Here is an 18,098-nt window from a genome sequence, read left to right on the forward strand (position 1 = left end):
GGGTCCCTCCCACAACCTGTGGGGATTCTGGGAGCTACAATTCAAGATGAGATTTGGGTGGGGACACAAAGCCAAACCATATCAGGCAGACCTTACTAATTGTCACCACCATCTTTTTATTGTATTTATCTTATGTCTAATTTTAGATACATAGATTATTTGTTACATGGCTATTCCATGCGTGATGGTAGGGAATGTGCTTCTAGTACACCTGTCACCCAAATGGTGAACATTATACACAATAGGCAGTTTATGAACCCTCATTCCCATCGCCCTCCCCGCTTTTGGAGTTTTCAGTGTCTGTTATCTCCATCTTTATGTCCATGTGTCCCCATTATTTAGCTCCTACTTGTGAGAATATGAAATGATTTGATTTCCTGCTTCTGGGTTTGTTCACTTAGAATAATAGCCTCTAGCTCCATCCACATTGCTGCAAAGGGCATGATTTTATTATTTTTATGACTGTATGGTATTCCATGGTGTATATATACATTTTTAAATCTAATCAACTGTTGACTACCAGCTTTTATTTTATTTATTTATTTTTTTAATTTCATTTTTTGAGATGGAGTCTCACTCTGTTGCCAGGCTGGAGTGCAGTGGTGCCATCTCGGCTAGCTGCAACCTCCACCTCCTGGGTTCAAGCGATTTTCCTGCTTCAGCCTCCCAAGTAGCTGGGACTACAGGCACCACCACCACACCCGGCTGGAACACCAGCTTTCAAAAACAAACTTGATTGACTAATTTTACTAGTTTTTGTGACTCACGACTCATTCAACACTTTGGAGATTAAAAATACATCCTCTGGTTTTGCATCCATGGATTCAACCAAGTGCTAATTGAAAATATTTGAAAAAATGAAAAACAAAAAAAGATACAAATAACACAAATTAAAAACAATACAGTATAACAACTACATAGCATTCATATTGTATTAAGTATTATAACAACTCTGTAGATAATTTAAAGTATACGGGAGGATGTGCATAGATTATATACACATATTACACCATTTTATGTAAAGGACTTGAGTATCTGCAGATTCTGAGGAGGGTCCGTTCTGGAACAAGCGCCCCACAGGTACCAAGGGATGACTGTATTCAGACTGAAACAAAATATTCTTAAACAGAAGCCATTGGCCCATATAATATAGTTCTAATACTAACCCTGCTTTTAAAACCTTTAAATTACATGATATTTTCTTTAAAAAATGGTGACTTTTTAAAAGGCACGATCATGTTGGTTGTATTTAATTTTAACTACATGTTCTAAAAGGGTCTCCAAAATAAAATCGAAAAAAAATAACCCATTCACTTTTAAAATACTGAGGTTTTGTTGCCTGTTTATAGAGGAGGTTACCAAAAAAAAAGAAAAGAAAAAGGATCTTACATGTATCACTACACTGAAGCAATTGCCTTCAGAATACTTAGCATAGACTTAAATTTGAGTCTTGTAACATTCTGAGGAACATTTATGATGGGAGGGTTGCAGATGTTTATGGCAATTTAAGGAGGTACACATCTTAAACATACATCAGTAGATTATGAATTCAGAAGTGGTGATTGGTAGCACTTTATAATCTGCAAATTGATTTGCTAAAGTCTACCCTATAATAGAGGAAAGTGTAATGTCAGATGTAGCAAATTGCAATTTTGGGGCATATGTTAATAGTATGCAGTTTCAATCCTTCATTAAAACAAAACAAAACAGCTAAAAATTATGGTCTTTTTTAAAAAAAATAATTATGTTGTGTATGCATGTGTATGTATTTAAAATATGTTATTTACCTAAATATTCTGTCTACTTAATTTTGGAGTTCCCCAAATTTTCTAAAGACCAGTTAGAAACAAAATGAGATCTTAAAATATTTTATCATGAGCATCTGGATTCCGTTCCTTTGTGTGTAATATTTTAAGTTACCATCATCTCTCACCTTCTAGGGCCTTTTATTTATACGTGCTTCAATCTGATACTAGGCGTATGCAGGCTTATTCAAATGTGTGCCACTCACAGCCTGCAGTGCCTATGACATTGAAGGAGTTTCTTAAAGTCATTTAGACTCTCCATCCTTGGGTTTATACGACACATTTGTTACTTCAGTAATTCAGTATGAATGATCCTCAGTACCTCAGGAGGAACAAAGCTCTTATGCTTAGAGATGTTAATATTTAGAAGCTTTGGAAGGTTCGAAATACTTTAAAGGAGACAAGCATTCTCTTAAAAAGCTAGAATATTTCCATATTTCCTTTATAAACATGTTCATGGTTGATAAATAAGTCAGTTTTGGGTCACAAAAAGGGGTTGTGCTGCACACTTCTGCATTTGGAATTATCCTCAGCATAGTAAGCTTTCAGGGTGACATGTAGATGGAACTTTTTTAGAGATATATCACTTTCTCGGGAAAGTATTGTGGAGTAGAACAGATTTATAGAGCTGGAACCGTATTATACAGAGCTGTAGATCACTGCTGCTGACCAATGAGACCAGCTTTTTTTTCCCTTTTTGCAAATATTCACCAAATGTCCTTTGTTTTATCTTTCCTTGTTGAAGTAACAATTCAATTAGTTTTTTGGTCTGAAAAATAAGATCATTCCCTGTTCTAAATCATTTTTCTTGATTTTTGTTCCTAATCTCATACCATAAACAAATGTTTTTGTTTAGCTGTGTTTGTCAGGAATGACAGATTTAACAGCAAAGCATAAATGTAGATAGGTAGTTAAAAATCCAGTACAGTAAATCACTGCTTTTACCATGTGTTTGTGAAGGGTTATGATTAAAAATGGAACCTGAGTGAGGTAGATAAAAGAAATCCAATAATGTTATTTTAGGAGGATAGTGTTGTAACTTTCAGAATTGTAATCATTATAAAGAGCTTTTTTTTCCCCCTTTTTTAAACTATACATTCACTTCTGGGACACATGTGCAGAATGTGAAGGTTTGTTACGTAGGTCTACACGTGCCATGGTGGATAGCTGCACCCATCAACCCATCACCTCCATTAGGCATTTCTCCTAATGCTCTCCCTCCCATAACTCCCACCCCTGACAGGCCCCAGTGTGTGATGTCCCCTCCCTGTGTCCACGTGTTCTAATTGTTCAACTCCCACTTAGGAGTGAGAACACGCGGTGTTTGGTTTTCTGTAGAGAATATTTTTAAAAGGAAAACAGATACTATAGTTATTACTACTGAATGTATTTAGAAGTTCTAATAAGTTCATATTATGAATGTAATACTGCCTTTTGCCTGAAGCACCTAGTGGGTAATTATAAAACTCATTGCGACCTAATTGATTAAATAGGTAGAGTGACAATTTCCACTTGTTGATGAACGTTACACATGAACTATCACATGTCGAAACAGCAGAAACTCTTTTTTTTTTTTTTTGCTATTTGGTTGCAAGATGGTTTCTTTGCCTTTTTCTTTTAATTATTATTATACTTTAGGTTTTAGGGTCCATGTGCACAACGTGCAGGTTTGTTACATATGTATCCATGTGCCGTGTTGGTTTGCTGCACCCATTAACTCGTCATTTAACATTAGGTATATCTCCTAATGCTGTCCCTCTCCCCACCCCACAACAGTCCCCGGAGTGTGATGTTCCCCTTCCTGTGTCCATGTGTTCTCATTGTTCAATTCCCACCTATGAGTGAGAACATGTGGTGTTTGGTTTTTGTCCTTGTGACAGTTTACTGAGAATGATGGTTTCCAGCTTCATCCATGTCCCTACAAAGGACATGAACTCATCCTTTTTTATGGCTGCATAGTATTCCATGGTGTATATGTGCCACATTTTCTTAATCCAGTCTATCACTGATGGACATTTGGGTTGGTTCCAAGTCTTTGCTATTGTGAATAGTGCCTCAGTAAACATATGTGTGCATGTGTCTTTATAGTAGCAACGATTTATAATCCTTTGGGTATATGCCCAGTAATGGGATGGCTGGGTCAAATGGTATTTCTAGTTCTAGATCCCTGAGAAATCGCCACACTGACTTCCACAATGGTTGAACTAGTTTACAGTCCCACCAACAGTGTAAAAGTGTTCCTATTTATCCATTTATCCGCATCCTCTCCAGCACCTGTTGTTTCCTGACTTTTTAATGATGGCCATTCTAACTGGTGTGAGATGGTATCTCACTGTGGTTTTGATTTGCATTTCTCTGATGGCCAGTGATGATGAGCATTTTTTCATGTGTTTTTTGGCTGCATAAATGTCTTCTTTTGAGAAGTGTCTTTTCATGTCCTTCACCCACTTTCTGATGGGGTTGTTTGTTTTTTTCTTGTAAATTTGTTTGAGTTCATTGTAGATTCTGGATATTAGCCCTTTGTCAGATGAGTAGGTTGTGAAAATTTTCTCCCTTTCTCTAGGTTGCCTGTTCACTCTGATGGTGGTTTCTTTTGCTGTGCAGAAGCTCTTGAGTTTAATTAGATCCCATTTGTCAATTTTGGCTTTTGTTGCCATTGCTTTTGGTGTTTTAGACATGAAATCCTTGCCCATGCCTATGTCCTGAATGGTATTACCTAGGTTTTCTTCTAGGGTTTGTATGGTTTTAGGTCTAACATGTAAGTCTTTAATCCATCTTGAATTAGTTTTTGTATAAGGTGTAAGGAAGGGATCCAGTTTCAGCTTTCTCCATATGGCTAGCCAGTTTTCCCAGCACCATTTATTAAATAGGGAATCCTTTCCCCATTTCTTGTTTTTGTCAGGTTTGTCAAAGATCAGATGGTTGTAGATGTGTGGTGTTATTTCTGAGGGCTCTGTTCTGTTCCATTGGTCTATATCTCTGTTTTGGTACCAGAGAAATTCTTTTATATATTTTTAAGACATTATCACATCAAGGTATTTTGGTGTGATTTCCAGCAGAATCGGCTAGAAAATGTTTTTTTTTAAAAAAAGAAAATGTGATTTGAGTATTTGATTATCATCACTGACTATAACTATAAATCATTTCCATGCTCTTATAATCCAAAAACTACCTGTGGGAAAATTATTAGCAATCACATCTATGCTGAATGTTCATTCATACATAAATTAAAAAGCATTTTCACACAGAGACCTGATTTTTGTGTACATCAGAAATAGAATAAAACCTAATATGGGTATTGTATTAATAATCCCATGTGGTGAAGGAACGATTAAGTATATCTGTAACCATAATCTTGAGAAATATCTTACCTTTTAGTAAATAATAAAACCCATCTGCTGTTGCATCTCTCTGAGGTTTATAAAATTATGCTAGGGTTAGTTATTTTAATCAGCACAGGACATTTTGGCCCCGGATCTGTTGTCTTCTGGGAAAACATTGGCTTCCACAGAAGGTGGTCGTTTCGAAGGCTGGCAGCGATTTCTGCTGGTGACTGTCACCGAGGATTTTCATCCCTAACAATGGGAAGTGTAAATATAATCTGACTGCTGTGGCTAATTTGGGTCCCTTTACAACTGTAAATAACTAGTCCAAGGTTTTTGCTTAAGGTGTCACACCAATGTTACAACTCTTTTGAATTTTTTCAAGTCAGGAATAGACATCTCCTTCTTACTGCTGTGTGAAAGATAATTAATAGATCTTGTCTGTGACTCTTAACTTGGAAAAATGATTTGTTATGGGCAGAGAAATAACAGAGAATAAGAAATCTCAAACTTCGCCATCTCATGATCATCCCTGTTCCCACCTTGGAATTTGATTTAATGTTCTTTCACCTTGGACAGCGGTCAGTGTTTCAACATTAGAAATCCTAGAAGCATGTTCTTGCTATAGTTTCACCCCAAGGACAAGATTATTGCAAAACTCCACTCGATTTGAGGATTTTATTTTCCCTGGTATGATTTGCAGCCACCTGGAAAATGCCATGTTTATTTATGTTATTCTTCTTTATAAAGATTGCGAAAAATCAATGTCAAGGTGAATTCACATGTGCAAATTCTCAGCAACAAGTTAATTTAATGTCAAAGTTTAAAAAAAAATGTCGTTATCATTCCTAAAACCAATTTTAGAAGCTGGAATTGTTTTACTGAATAAATTCAGGTAAAGTGCATGCTTCCTTTGAACACCTGCATCCTGCATCTCATGGTCAGCAACCAAGTTAATAATTAGGAAACACATCGCATTTCAGCTGAGTTGTTTGAGCTCTCTGTGTTTAAGTATAGTTTCATTATTCAGATTGTTTTTTTCTTTTTTTGGTAAGATGTATTTTTTACTTTTAAAGGAACCTGTAGTCATTGTTTACTCTGTAACTAAAGGTGGACACAGATATAAAATATTGCTTGCCTGTATTTTCTATATTTGACCAGGAGTTATTAACAGAGTTGTTTGATAGTAGAGACATGTTCTGTTGAAATTTGTGAAAAAAACATATTTTATCTAGATGAACCTGTTTACCAAATACTTTTTGGATATACAGCTGGAAGCACCAGAAATTTCCCTCCTGGAGAAAGTAAAGTCACACTTTTTAATTGTGTTAGTTCTATGCAGCTGCTGTAACAAATTACCTCTAATGGCTTGGTGGCTAAAACCCCAGAAATCCATTATCTTAAATTATGTATCTTAGAAATTCAACAAGGGTCTCAGTGGGCTGAAATCGAGGTATCAGCAGGACTGAATTCCTTTCTGGAGGTTCTACAGGGTCCATTTCCTTTCTTTTTCTATCCGGCAGGGGCCACCCGCATTCCTTTGGTCCCACAGCATCCTCAAAGCCAGCAACACTGCTCTCTCTGTTTCTTTCTTCCATAGTCACATCTCCCTCTGACTCTCGCTCTTCAGCTTCTCTTTCCCATTTTAAAGACCATTCTGATGTCACTGGGCTTGCTGGGATGACTCTAAATAATCTACCTATTTTGAGGCCAATTGGCTAGCAATCTTAACTTTCCCTGTGCCATGTAACCTAACATATTCACAGGTGTACAGAGATTAGAATGCGGACATTCTTGGGGGATATGGCCTAGTTCTGCCCACCACAAAGATGGAGCCAACTCTTAAAACAATCTTTGAAAGGCATAACTGATTTTTGGGTGCAACAGTAAAATTTAAATATTAATAAGATAATCAAAACAGCACGTCTAAAATAATTTGTTTTAAAAGTTAACTTACAAATTTCAATTGAAACATATTTTTTTTTATCAGAAATCCTAGCAGAGTTATATGCTGTCCGACTACTTCACTAATGTGATCCCCAAACAATTACAGGTGTACGAGTCACTGTAGTTTTACGACATTAGCAAAACTTTGTACCAGGTTTTGTCAGTCACAAAACGCGAAATTTCAAATCCAAGTTTCTCCCTCCTTCATTGATAAAAAGTGAAGTCAATACTCAGTCTTACCTGGCATTCTTCTTCTTACTTGGGTTATAGGCCTGTGTTCTAGATGCAAAGGAAATTGGGTTTTTGCTTTCATCTTAGAGAAGAATTTATAAGGTGAAATTTTCCCAGACACAGGCACAGTATTCAAAGAAATGCAGATCAAAAAGCATGAACAGTGTTAGCTATAGGGCTGTCAGAACGGAATCGTTGCTTGACCCTAGCAAATCATAGCTTTGTTCTGTTTTCCCCCAGATAATGGTGAGAAATCACAGAAAACATTTGGGGAGATTTCAAAATTGTTAAAATCATATATGTTGGAGTTAATATAGGAGAAAATTATGCCTACTGATACTAATATTTGTCTATGTCATTTTTAACAATCAGAGTTCATTTAAGTGATTTTCTATTCATAAGTAAGAAATCTATTACTGTAAGTTCTTGATTAAGCTTATTAGATTCATTCATTCTAAAAGCCTGGTTACATTTTGTCACATATCAGCTCATTTAAACAACTGATACTCAAATACTTAACCTATGTTTATGCAAGGTAACACTAACTATAGTCTTTAAAGAGGGAATGAGTCACCATACTTGGCAGCTATGCAAAAGTTTTGCATTGTTAATCATGAGCGTAATGTAATGTGGCAGAGGGCATGGGGCCTTTTGAGTTACTGGGCGAAGTCTAAAAATAGCTGCCATTCACTGAGTCCAGACCGTAGACGTTGCTCTGAGAATTTTTTTATGCTGCCCTCCTCCCCCCCTTTTTTTTTTTTGAGGTGGAGTCTCACTCTGTCACCCAGGTTGGAGTGCAGTGGCACAATCTTGGCTCACTGCAAACTCCACCTCCCGGGTTCACGCCATTCTCCTGCCTCAGCCTCCAAGTAGCTGGGACTACAGGCGCCACCACCACGCCCGGCTAATTTTTTTGTATTTTTAGTAGAGACGGGGTTTCACCGTGGTCTCGATCTCCTGACCTCGTGATCCGCTCGCCTCAGCCTCCCAAAGTGCTGGGATTACAAGCGTGAGCCACCGCGCCCGGCCTTTTTTTTTTTTTTTTTTGAGACAGAGTCTCACTTTGCTGCCCAGGCTGGAGTGCAGTGGTGCAACGGTGGCTGACTGCAGTCTTGACTCCCTTTGGGCTCAAGCAATCCTCCCACCTCAGACCCCCAGGTAGCTGAGACTGCAGGTGTTGCCACCACACATGACCAATTTTATTATTTTTTTTGTAGAGATGAGACCTCACTCTGCGATCCAGGCTTGTCTTGAACTCCTGGCCTCAAGCTATCCTCCCATTTCGACCTCCCAAAGTGCTGGCAATACAGGCATAAGCCACTGTACCCAGCCTGTGTTAACTTTTCTTTCTACCAAACTTTTGAGATAGGTGCTAAGCTTATTCATATACTGAGATGTAACTTGACAAAGGTCACTCAGCAGACTTATGGCAGAGTAAAATCTCTGTACATCTGTTTTGTCTCTTGTGTACATGTGCTTTGTTTAATACCCTACCTTTAAGTGGAATTGGTGTGTGTGAATATAACTAAGCAAATTATACCACAAGAGTGATCCTCTTGGGATTATTTCTTGTTACATAAGCCTCCCTTATAGCAGGCTGGAGAGTTTCCTCTAGCTTTAGAGAAGTAAGCTGCTATGTGTTGAGAGGGCCATATGGCTTGGATCTGAAGGTGGCCTCCAAGAGCTGAAAGCAACTCTCGTTGACAACCAGCAGAGAAACAGGGACGTCAGTCCTCTAACTGCAAGAAGCTGAGTTCTGCCATCAATCAGAATGAGACTGGAAAAAGACCTCCGAGTTTCATGTGAGAATTGCAGACCGGTTGACACCTTGATTTCAGACTTGTGAGACCCAGAGCAGAGGATGCAGTTGAGTCACACACTCAGATTCCTGACCCATGGAAAATGTGAAATAATACACTTGTGTTGTGTTACACTTCTAATTTTGTTGTAATCTGTTATGCAGCAAGAGGAAACTGACATATTATGAAGGTTACACAGCTGATGAGGAGTTAAGTATTTTGCTGAGGAAGCTCAGCTGCAAATCCTCTGGCCTCTCCCATTATAGATGGTTGCCTTCAAATTCGAGGACTCAGCCGTGAACCAGTCCAGGGAACTAGCACAACCCTTGTCCTCTGGGCCAAGCTCCTAGGTAGTTCCACTCTCATTAGAGAATTACGGTTTGGTCCTCTGATGACCAAATTTAAAGACAAATTATTGGTGATTTGAAATTTATCTGAATGCTAATATATGATTAGCTCTAACAATCCTTAAAAAGAAAGAAAGATTTTCTAATAATTACTTTTATTCCTTTAGCAAATATAAGTACATCTGAATCAGGTCTTTTAAACTGATTTTGTTTTAATGAAAATAAAAGTTGGGGGCCTGAAAGAATACATACAATGTAAAAGCACAATAGAGCTAAGATATTTGAGGAAGTGTCTATTCAGGGCAGCTTGAATCTATGCTCCTGGAAATAACATTTTAAAAATAAAAAAGAGAAAGATCTAAATATTTTAAAGGGTGTATGTACCTAATAATACCTATCTTTTCCAATTTTATTTCAAATGTGCCATGCTGCCATAAAATAAAGGTAAGTTTTTTTTCTTTGTTTGTTTGTGTTTGACTTGTATATCTTTATCACAGGAGTATAACAAAGATTATATGTATAGTCATTAATCAATTTGCATTCCAGATTGTTATTATATATATATTTGCATTCCAGATTGTCCATATATAGGGAAATAGATAAGTTGAAACAACTTTCAGAAAGAAATGAAGCAAAAGTGGTTAATAAATATAATAGCATAAAAATTATTGTAAGAAACCGAAAGATTTGTAGCCCGTAAAGATTTCATTAATGTGGTGAGAGACACAGGCTCCGTATCTCTCTGTTGTCAGAGTTAACTTGATTTCCTCACAAAAAAGTGCTTTCAACAATCATTGTGGTTGCTTATCCTAGAATTATAGAATATGTTTTTCTTTGCTCAATTGTAAAGTAGTAATTAGTGCTTATTCTCAGGATATTTTAAATAATGTGCGAGAACAATTTACAATCTCAAGGAAGATGACTGCAAAGCGGCTTTTAAAACACTGTGTATATGATTCAAAAATCATTGGTAAAGACATAACAATCGTGTTGTGTTGAATACTTACTTCCAAATCGATGCCAAAGATTGTTGGCCACTAGTTAACCATATTTTGAACTATAAGAAACAAAATCTTTGGCAAATTCTGTCTGTAAAAGCATCAGAAACCTAAAAAGCCTCTACTTAGAAAATGAAATTTCCCTTATAATAACCTTTCCTCCAAAGGGTTATATTTTTGTAATGTTATGGAAGAAATAAAAATTATTTGACAAAGTAAAATTTTAAATGCCTAAAAATACAGCCTGATATGAGTTTTCACATTCATACCAATTTTTAAACTAAATATAAGCATGTGTATATATATATACACTCACATATATGCTGCCATTTGTAGTTTTACTTAGACATGTTGATTCAGTGCAGTGGTTATTCCAAATTTTGTCTGAAATATTTTAGATTAACTATTTAAAGAATAGTCCCTGTATTGAAAAATTGTCCATCCCATGGCAGTGCAGATGATAAGCTTTCTGTACTTCTGTATTATTCCCTGCTCTCAACAGCTGCTCTTAATTGAACCCTAGGTACGATTTAGGATTGTTTTCTTTTGCTTTGTTGTTCTAAGAATTCTCACTTTAAATCCGTCTAAGGTTACAACAGCCTCTTATCATGTAGCTTTCGTACAAATGTGACATGGTCTCATTATATTTCTGCCAATGGATTTTATCGCTTTAATAATCCTTTGCAATATTTATAGAATGTCATGATGAATCATATTATATTTATCATATCACACAATAAATAGCATGACATGCTAATAAATCATTCCAGTTTGGAGAGTGTTGAAATTATTCTTTGTAAGCTTACATCAAAATGATTAGTCAGCATCCAGTCTCTGCATTAAATCTGTAGTCTTACACCAATTTATAACTTAGAATGGATAATGCAAATGAATACTCAAAATTATTTAATTATTTGCTAATATTTTATATAAGTTAACTTCTTTAGTTGTACAAAATACTAAATTACGGAACCAAATATTTTTTATAATGAACCATTTTCTTAAGAATAATACAATAGACATAAGTCTAATAAGACTTTGCAAAAATTGAGATGTTTGTTGAACATTTTTCAAATTAGCAAGAATAAATTTAAGAGAAAACTTTATTTTAAGGATATTAGAATCCACAGAGAAGAAAGGAATAGAGAAATATGATTTAGTCTGCCAATTTTATATGTGAAAAAACATAGGCTCACCTATGTTAAGGAATGCAATCAGTTAGACTGACAAAGAAATGAAATTAGAAATTAGGTTTTCAGACATTTATCTTAGTGGTACTTTATAATAAGTTCTTTTCTGTTCTCTTTAAAATTTCATGTTGAGTTTTAAGAATTTAAGAAATAATATATAAATATTAAAAGATAATTAAGCTGATAGATATAATCAATCAAGTTAGCTTAGATTGCATCAGAATCTTTTGGAATCCGGGTGTTATCTTCTTGGCTGCGTGTTTGAAGCCAGCAATTTCTTTTCAATTGTCTTTTGCCTTAATGTGAATTCTTTATTAGCTCTTTCGAAACAAAGACACTTTCCATGAACAAATACGAGTATCCAGCTCGATGACTGTAGGGTGCCTGAGGTTGTGTGGCTGACACAGGAAGCCCGAGGCAATAGCTGAGCAAAGTGGTTCAGGTTGTGAATTCTGGAGTCGGCTTTTTTGGTTTGAATCCCAGATTAGACACAAATCAGAAATGTGATCACAGGCCAGTTATCTGATTTTTCTAAGCCCCAGTTCCCTTCTGTTAAAAATGGGCATAATAAAGAATACAACACAGCTCACATCTGTTGTATGATTAATTATTGTATATCAAGATCAAAGGAGGACAATATCTGCATAATAATCAGCAAATAACAGCTATTGTGTATACTAGTAACAGGGACTAAGAGGAATCTTTCTGAACAAATGTTTGGAAAACATGGTAGAGATTGGCAGCCAAATTTAGTCAAATAGTTTACAGAATTCCTGCGATTCACTGCTTTTCTTTACAATAGATACCAGAGCCTTGGAAATGTTTTTTTTAAAAAAAAACTATTGTTTACCTAAAGATCCATAAATATATCAGGCTCCGCACAATTAAGTAGAAAAAGAATCTTTTTTATATTATTATTATCCTGTAGCATTTATCTGTACTTGGTGTCATATCAAAAACCTTTGCGAGAGGGCCTGGTTTCTTCCAATTACAAAGTAGGAAATGTATTTATTTTGTAAACTTTCACCAGTGCTCTAGTTACCAGTATTTATTTTTGCCTTCTAGTCTTACGAGAAATCTCACTGAAAACTACAATACCCTCTAGTGTACATGATTGCATATAGTTTAAACATTGTTGTTTTAGGATTTTTATGCAAAGTAGTAAAAATTTGAGGTTAAGCCCTAAAATATCATTTTATTCATTTATCTGGCAAACTTACTGAACATGTAATATGTGATGGATAGTAATTTAGCTGCTGGATATATAGCAGTGAACGACGGGTAAAAATTTGTGTTCTCTTAAAATCTAAAGGGGTAAGACAATTATCAAAGAAAATATTTAAAACTCTTAATATGTCGTGTATTGGTGAGTGCTAAGGAGAAGAAGTACACGTGGAGGGTGGAGGGTTACAAGGTCAGGAAAGACTTCATTAAGCAGGTGAAATGTGAGCAAAGGCACAAATGAAAAGAGAAGGCAAGCCCTGCAGAATAGCCTAGTTGTTAAGAGCACAGACTTTGCAGGTACAGAGGCGTGCAGGTGTCTGGTGAGTTTGAGGGAGGGTAAGGAGTTCTGTCTGACTGGGCTGTAGTCAGCAAAAGGACAGTGAGAGCAGAAGGGGACAGCGGGGTAATGGAGCCAAATTACATAGTTCCTTGTAGGCCTCCGTAACACCTCAGGCTTTTACTTTGAATGAGATGGAAAGCCACTGAGGAGTTTGTAACCAGCCATACCTTATGGTCTGGTTTAATACGAGAAACTGTCACTGTGGGTGCCATGGAGAAGGTGCCCTAAGAGGCCACAGTGTGTTCATAGGAAATGCTAAGCCTTCTACCTGTGTGCCAGACACTGTCACCTCTCACCTAATGCAGGAACATCATTCCCCCAACTTTTCCCTTTCTTCTGCATCATCAATTCTCCTCTTGCTAATTAATAATATTCTTCATATGCAAACATGCTACAATTATTCTTATTTTAAAATACCTTTCCACATTCTACAAATCTCTCAAGATACTGCCTCCGTTCTCTGATCCTCAGAGCAAAACTCCATGCACCCATTATACCCAAATCCTTTCATCTTGGTTTTTAAAGATTCCACCCCAATCTGCCTTCTCCTTTTCTACTGTCCAAAATTTGTTGTTGCCAAGGACAACATTGATCTCCATATTCTTCAACTTTTAGTCCTTTTCACAGAATTTGACACAGGTAATCACTGACTTCTCCTTGAAACATGTTTGTCACCTGGGTTCCAGGTCACAGTATTGTCAGTTCCATTCACCTTGTTACAGCTGCTGCTTCCTGCGTTCCTTCGTTCACCACCATCTTCCTGATTTCTCAGTTACAGCACAGAAGGGATGATTCTGGCATTTATTTACTTTATTTAAATGCATTTTCTTTTTTATCTCAGATGGTGTCATGCTTTAACTCCTATGCGTATACTGCCGATTTTCAAGTGTTTAATCCCCAGTCTTCATTGTGCTGTAGAACTCTAGAATTGTACATTGAGCCACCTAGTTGATATCACTTCTTGAAATCTAATAAGTAACTCAAGGTTATTATTTGCAAAATTGACCCTCTGATTTTCTCCCTAAACCTGGTTCTGCCGCAACTTGGCCAGCTCAATAAATGACAGTTTTATTCTTCGATAATTTAAACCAAACTCTATGAAGTTATCCTTACCTGCTATTTCTAGTTTTCCCAGATTCAATCCATCAGGAAATCCTGCAAGTCTACTTTTAAACTGAATGCCTGTTGAGGTAATTTGCACTGACACTACTTGGTATAAACCACCATCAGCTCTCAATGGAATATTGCCTTAGTTTCCTGTTTGCGTCTAGAGCTGATGAAGCCGGACAGCAGGCTGATGGCTAGTTTTTTTTTTTTCCTGAAAGAAATAAATTATTGTAATTTGGTGGGTCTTAAATAACTGACTTAGAAATTATGTAATCTCATTAAAATTCCTACACTATTTTTTAATGAAAATTAGAAACATCCTAAACTTTGTTTAGTAAAGTCTTGACAAGTTCTTTCTGTGTGAGTTTTAATGGCGAAATCTTGTTCAAGAACAAAGAACACGTTCAGACGTGTTAGGTAAGGGAAGGTCTAAGCTAAACTCAGAGAGAAGAGGCCTATTGCTTTATTTGAATTTGTGATTCTTTGAGATTCTTAATGTCACAAAAACAAGTATAAAAAGAAACCATACAAATACCTCATTAGCCATCTAGTTTTTAATATGCTGTCTAACCAAGGGTTGCATTTCTTGAGTCAAAGGTAGCATTTTATGATTCATAGTTTCTACCATTGCTAAAATTTTAAATTTGGTCTTAACATTTGATTGGTTCTCTTTCATAATTGCAATTTCAGGGCCTATAGTTTGTCTGGGTTGATAATTATTCAGATGAATGATTTATCCATTTAGATAAACATCAACTGGTTCTAATAATTTGCAGTTACTGTTTATGTCAGGTTGCTTAATCATAAATGCTTTCTTGAGACCCCCTCTTTGTCAAAACTGTTCTTTAGATTCCCACAAAACACTTTTGGAGTTAGAATTTTCCCTATCATTTCTAAAGATAAATGGAAGAACTCAGAAATTAATTTGACCTCTTTGCTGCCTTGCCATCCTGCTTAATTACTACAGAGTTAACTATAAAAGCTATTATCTCATCAGTAACTATCTAATTTATAATATCCTATATTGAGTATAAAATGTATGAACTGGTTGGGTTATCTGGCTTTATGTTACATAATTGCCCATTCAAATTTTTATTTCAACCTGGTTTATGTGCTTTGCGACATTTCGGATATATTCGTATTTTTAGGTATTTCTCGTTTTAGTAGAGACTGATGTTCTTAAATACAAGCTTTTACTTTGATTTTTATCAGCATTGTGAGCAATTTGCTCATTTTCTAATCGGACGTTTTCAGGTCATAGAAAAATTAAGGAATGATATTGTCATTTAAATTCACTAAGAGAGTTGGAAACACCAGTAGTGATTTACAAGTTAAGGAAAGTAAACAGACGCTTTAAAAATATATATTTTTTAATGATTATATTATTATTAATTGAAAGCTGATTTTTAGGAATGGAAACAAATGTAGATTTGTGGGTTCTTAATGTCAAGCTAACACCTGTTTCTGGTAGTTTAATTTACTTTGGTTCACTGTCTTCTTCATGTAAGAGTAAAAACTGTTTTGTGGAACACACTTCAGTACCAAGAAAAGCTTGTTAATAGCTGTTCTACAGTATATATTCTCAAATTCGTGTCATGCCACATCTTTTCATATGTTGTAAGTCAGTGGTTTAGGACATTAAAAAATGATGTTTCTCAAAACACTTGTTATTTTCTCACACATACTGTGTTCTAGCATTCTAGAAGTGTTTTGGTAGATTTAAAGATTGGTTTGCTCTGTCACACTATAATCTAACAAAGTTTTCCTTGGCTTTTAAATCTAATCTCTGAGGCTGGATAGTAGGCTTTCTTTCCCCCACAAAAAAACTCTTCGTTGGATTTTTTTTCCTTGAGGCATATCAAATTCTTATTTCCTTTAGGTTATAAATACATAGAGACTCAAAACATTGTGTCAAAACTTTTTCATATTTTACCCCCTATTTTGTGGAGAAATGTTTCGAAAAGTAGCCAATGCTATATTTCTTAGTTGTATTTTATTTTTATTTTTACTTCATATTATGTTGAATATAAAATAAAACTTGAGAGATGCATTTACCAGTTTATTCAATAAGGCCTTTTCTTTATATATACTCCTAGATAAATTTTAGCAGGAAAGTCAGAAACTTGTACTAAATTAAAGCTTAGTTTTTTTTTTGTTTTTTTTTTTTAAGACCTACAAACTCCTCTTGTATCAGCACACTTCATATTATGGCTTAAGCTGTTATCAGAAATACTATTTCTTAATATCATATATTATTTTTAAAGCGCAAAAATTTAATACAGCTCTATTTATTAAGACCCTCACAGATCAAGAGCTGAGGGTGTTTATAAATGAAACATAAAAGATGACAGACATAGGGCCAGTGGTCTCGAGCAATGTCCATGAAACCCCAGTGCAGGAATGCAGGCAGGCCTCAGAGGTAGTAAAGTTATACTAAGAAGTAGAAAGTTGACAATTGTTTCTCTACCTATTCAGACCTCTGTTTCCTCATTTGTCAAATGAAATCAATAATAGAAAGTACCTCCCAGGACAAACGATGGGATGGATATAAAGCATTCTTACACTTTAGCACATAATAATTTTTCAGTGTTCCACAAGAAACCTTTATTTTGATTTATTTTATTTTGTCCCTATTCTTTCCCCAGTCACTTGAAATGTTGGAATGAAGGTGAGGGGACTGATCTGCTTACTGCTCTTGTGTTGTGGCTGAAATTTGTAGGGGAGGCTGCTCTCCATAATTAAGTCTAGTATCATTGTTTCATACGTGTGCCTTTAATATTTTTAAAACATTTATTTAAAAACTTAAGCCTAACTGATTTGTGAACTTCTCAGAATGAGTATTCTTCTGAAAATGTTAAATTAATAAGAAAATTAAGCACAATATAAGGAAGACATTTATATAAAAACTGAACAATAAGTTAAATTGGAGTGTAGTCAAAGGCACTTGGGATGCTAGAGCTGTTATAAGTGAGCTTTCAATTTGTGTCAAGAGTCCTGGTAGATGGAAGATTAAGAGTCTTTGTATCTTACCATCTTATAAAGTAAGTTATACGGGTTCAACTAGAGAGATAAGCAGTGTCCTGACAAACGTGAATACGGGTTCCCTTTTAAAAACGTTTCTAATAAAGGCATTGCGTTGAGCTTGCCTCCAATGTGGCATCTCGGTGGAGACCTGAAGCTGAGGCTCCAGGTCCGTGGAGGTCATTTCTCACTCTTCAGTTCCATCAGATGATGTGCCAGGGGTTAGGAGAAGCTACACCCCGTCTCACATTTCAACTCTGCTACAATGAGAAGGAAATAAGCCAAGGAAAATGCCTTACTGCGTTAAGGCAGGGGCAAGAGAGAAGAAGAGCACCATGGTTTGCTCATGATTAAAAAATATTCAGCCAGATGGCCCACAAGTAAATGTGGCCCAATTAATTGGTAATGTGTAATCAGATTAGAATCTCTTGCCTTCTTAGAGGAGTAAGAAATGGGCAAAGATATGGACAGAGGTGCCAAACATATCTTCTTTCTTAATTTCTCATCAGGAAAAATGTTGATTATGAGTAAAAAGGAAGGAATTAATTGAAGTTAAACTAATATTAAGTGAGATGGATCAATATGTTAGGTTAAATACTTGTCATTAATCTGGAGGAATTAGTATAAAGTAAAATATAAGACTGTTCATTGTAAAATAGTCAATAAAATGAATATAAAGGCACATAGCCCACATATGCTAGTTTTTTAATGAAAAAGGAAAGTTCTGTTTCAGATATGGCCCTTCAAAATATATGTAAAGAAGACA

Source organism: Symphalangus syndactylus, chromosome 22, assembly GCF_028878055.3.
Source record: "Symphalangus syndactylus isolate Jambi chromosome 22, NHGRI_mSymSyn1-v2.1_pri, whole genome shotgun sequence".
NCBI classification, from domain to species: Eukaryota; Metazoa; Chordata; class Mammalia; order Primates; family Hylobatidae; genus Symphalangus; species Symphalangus syndactylus.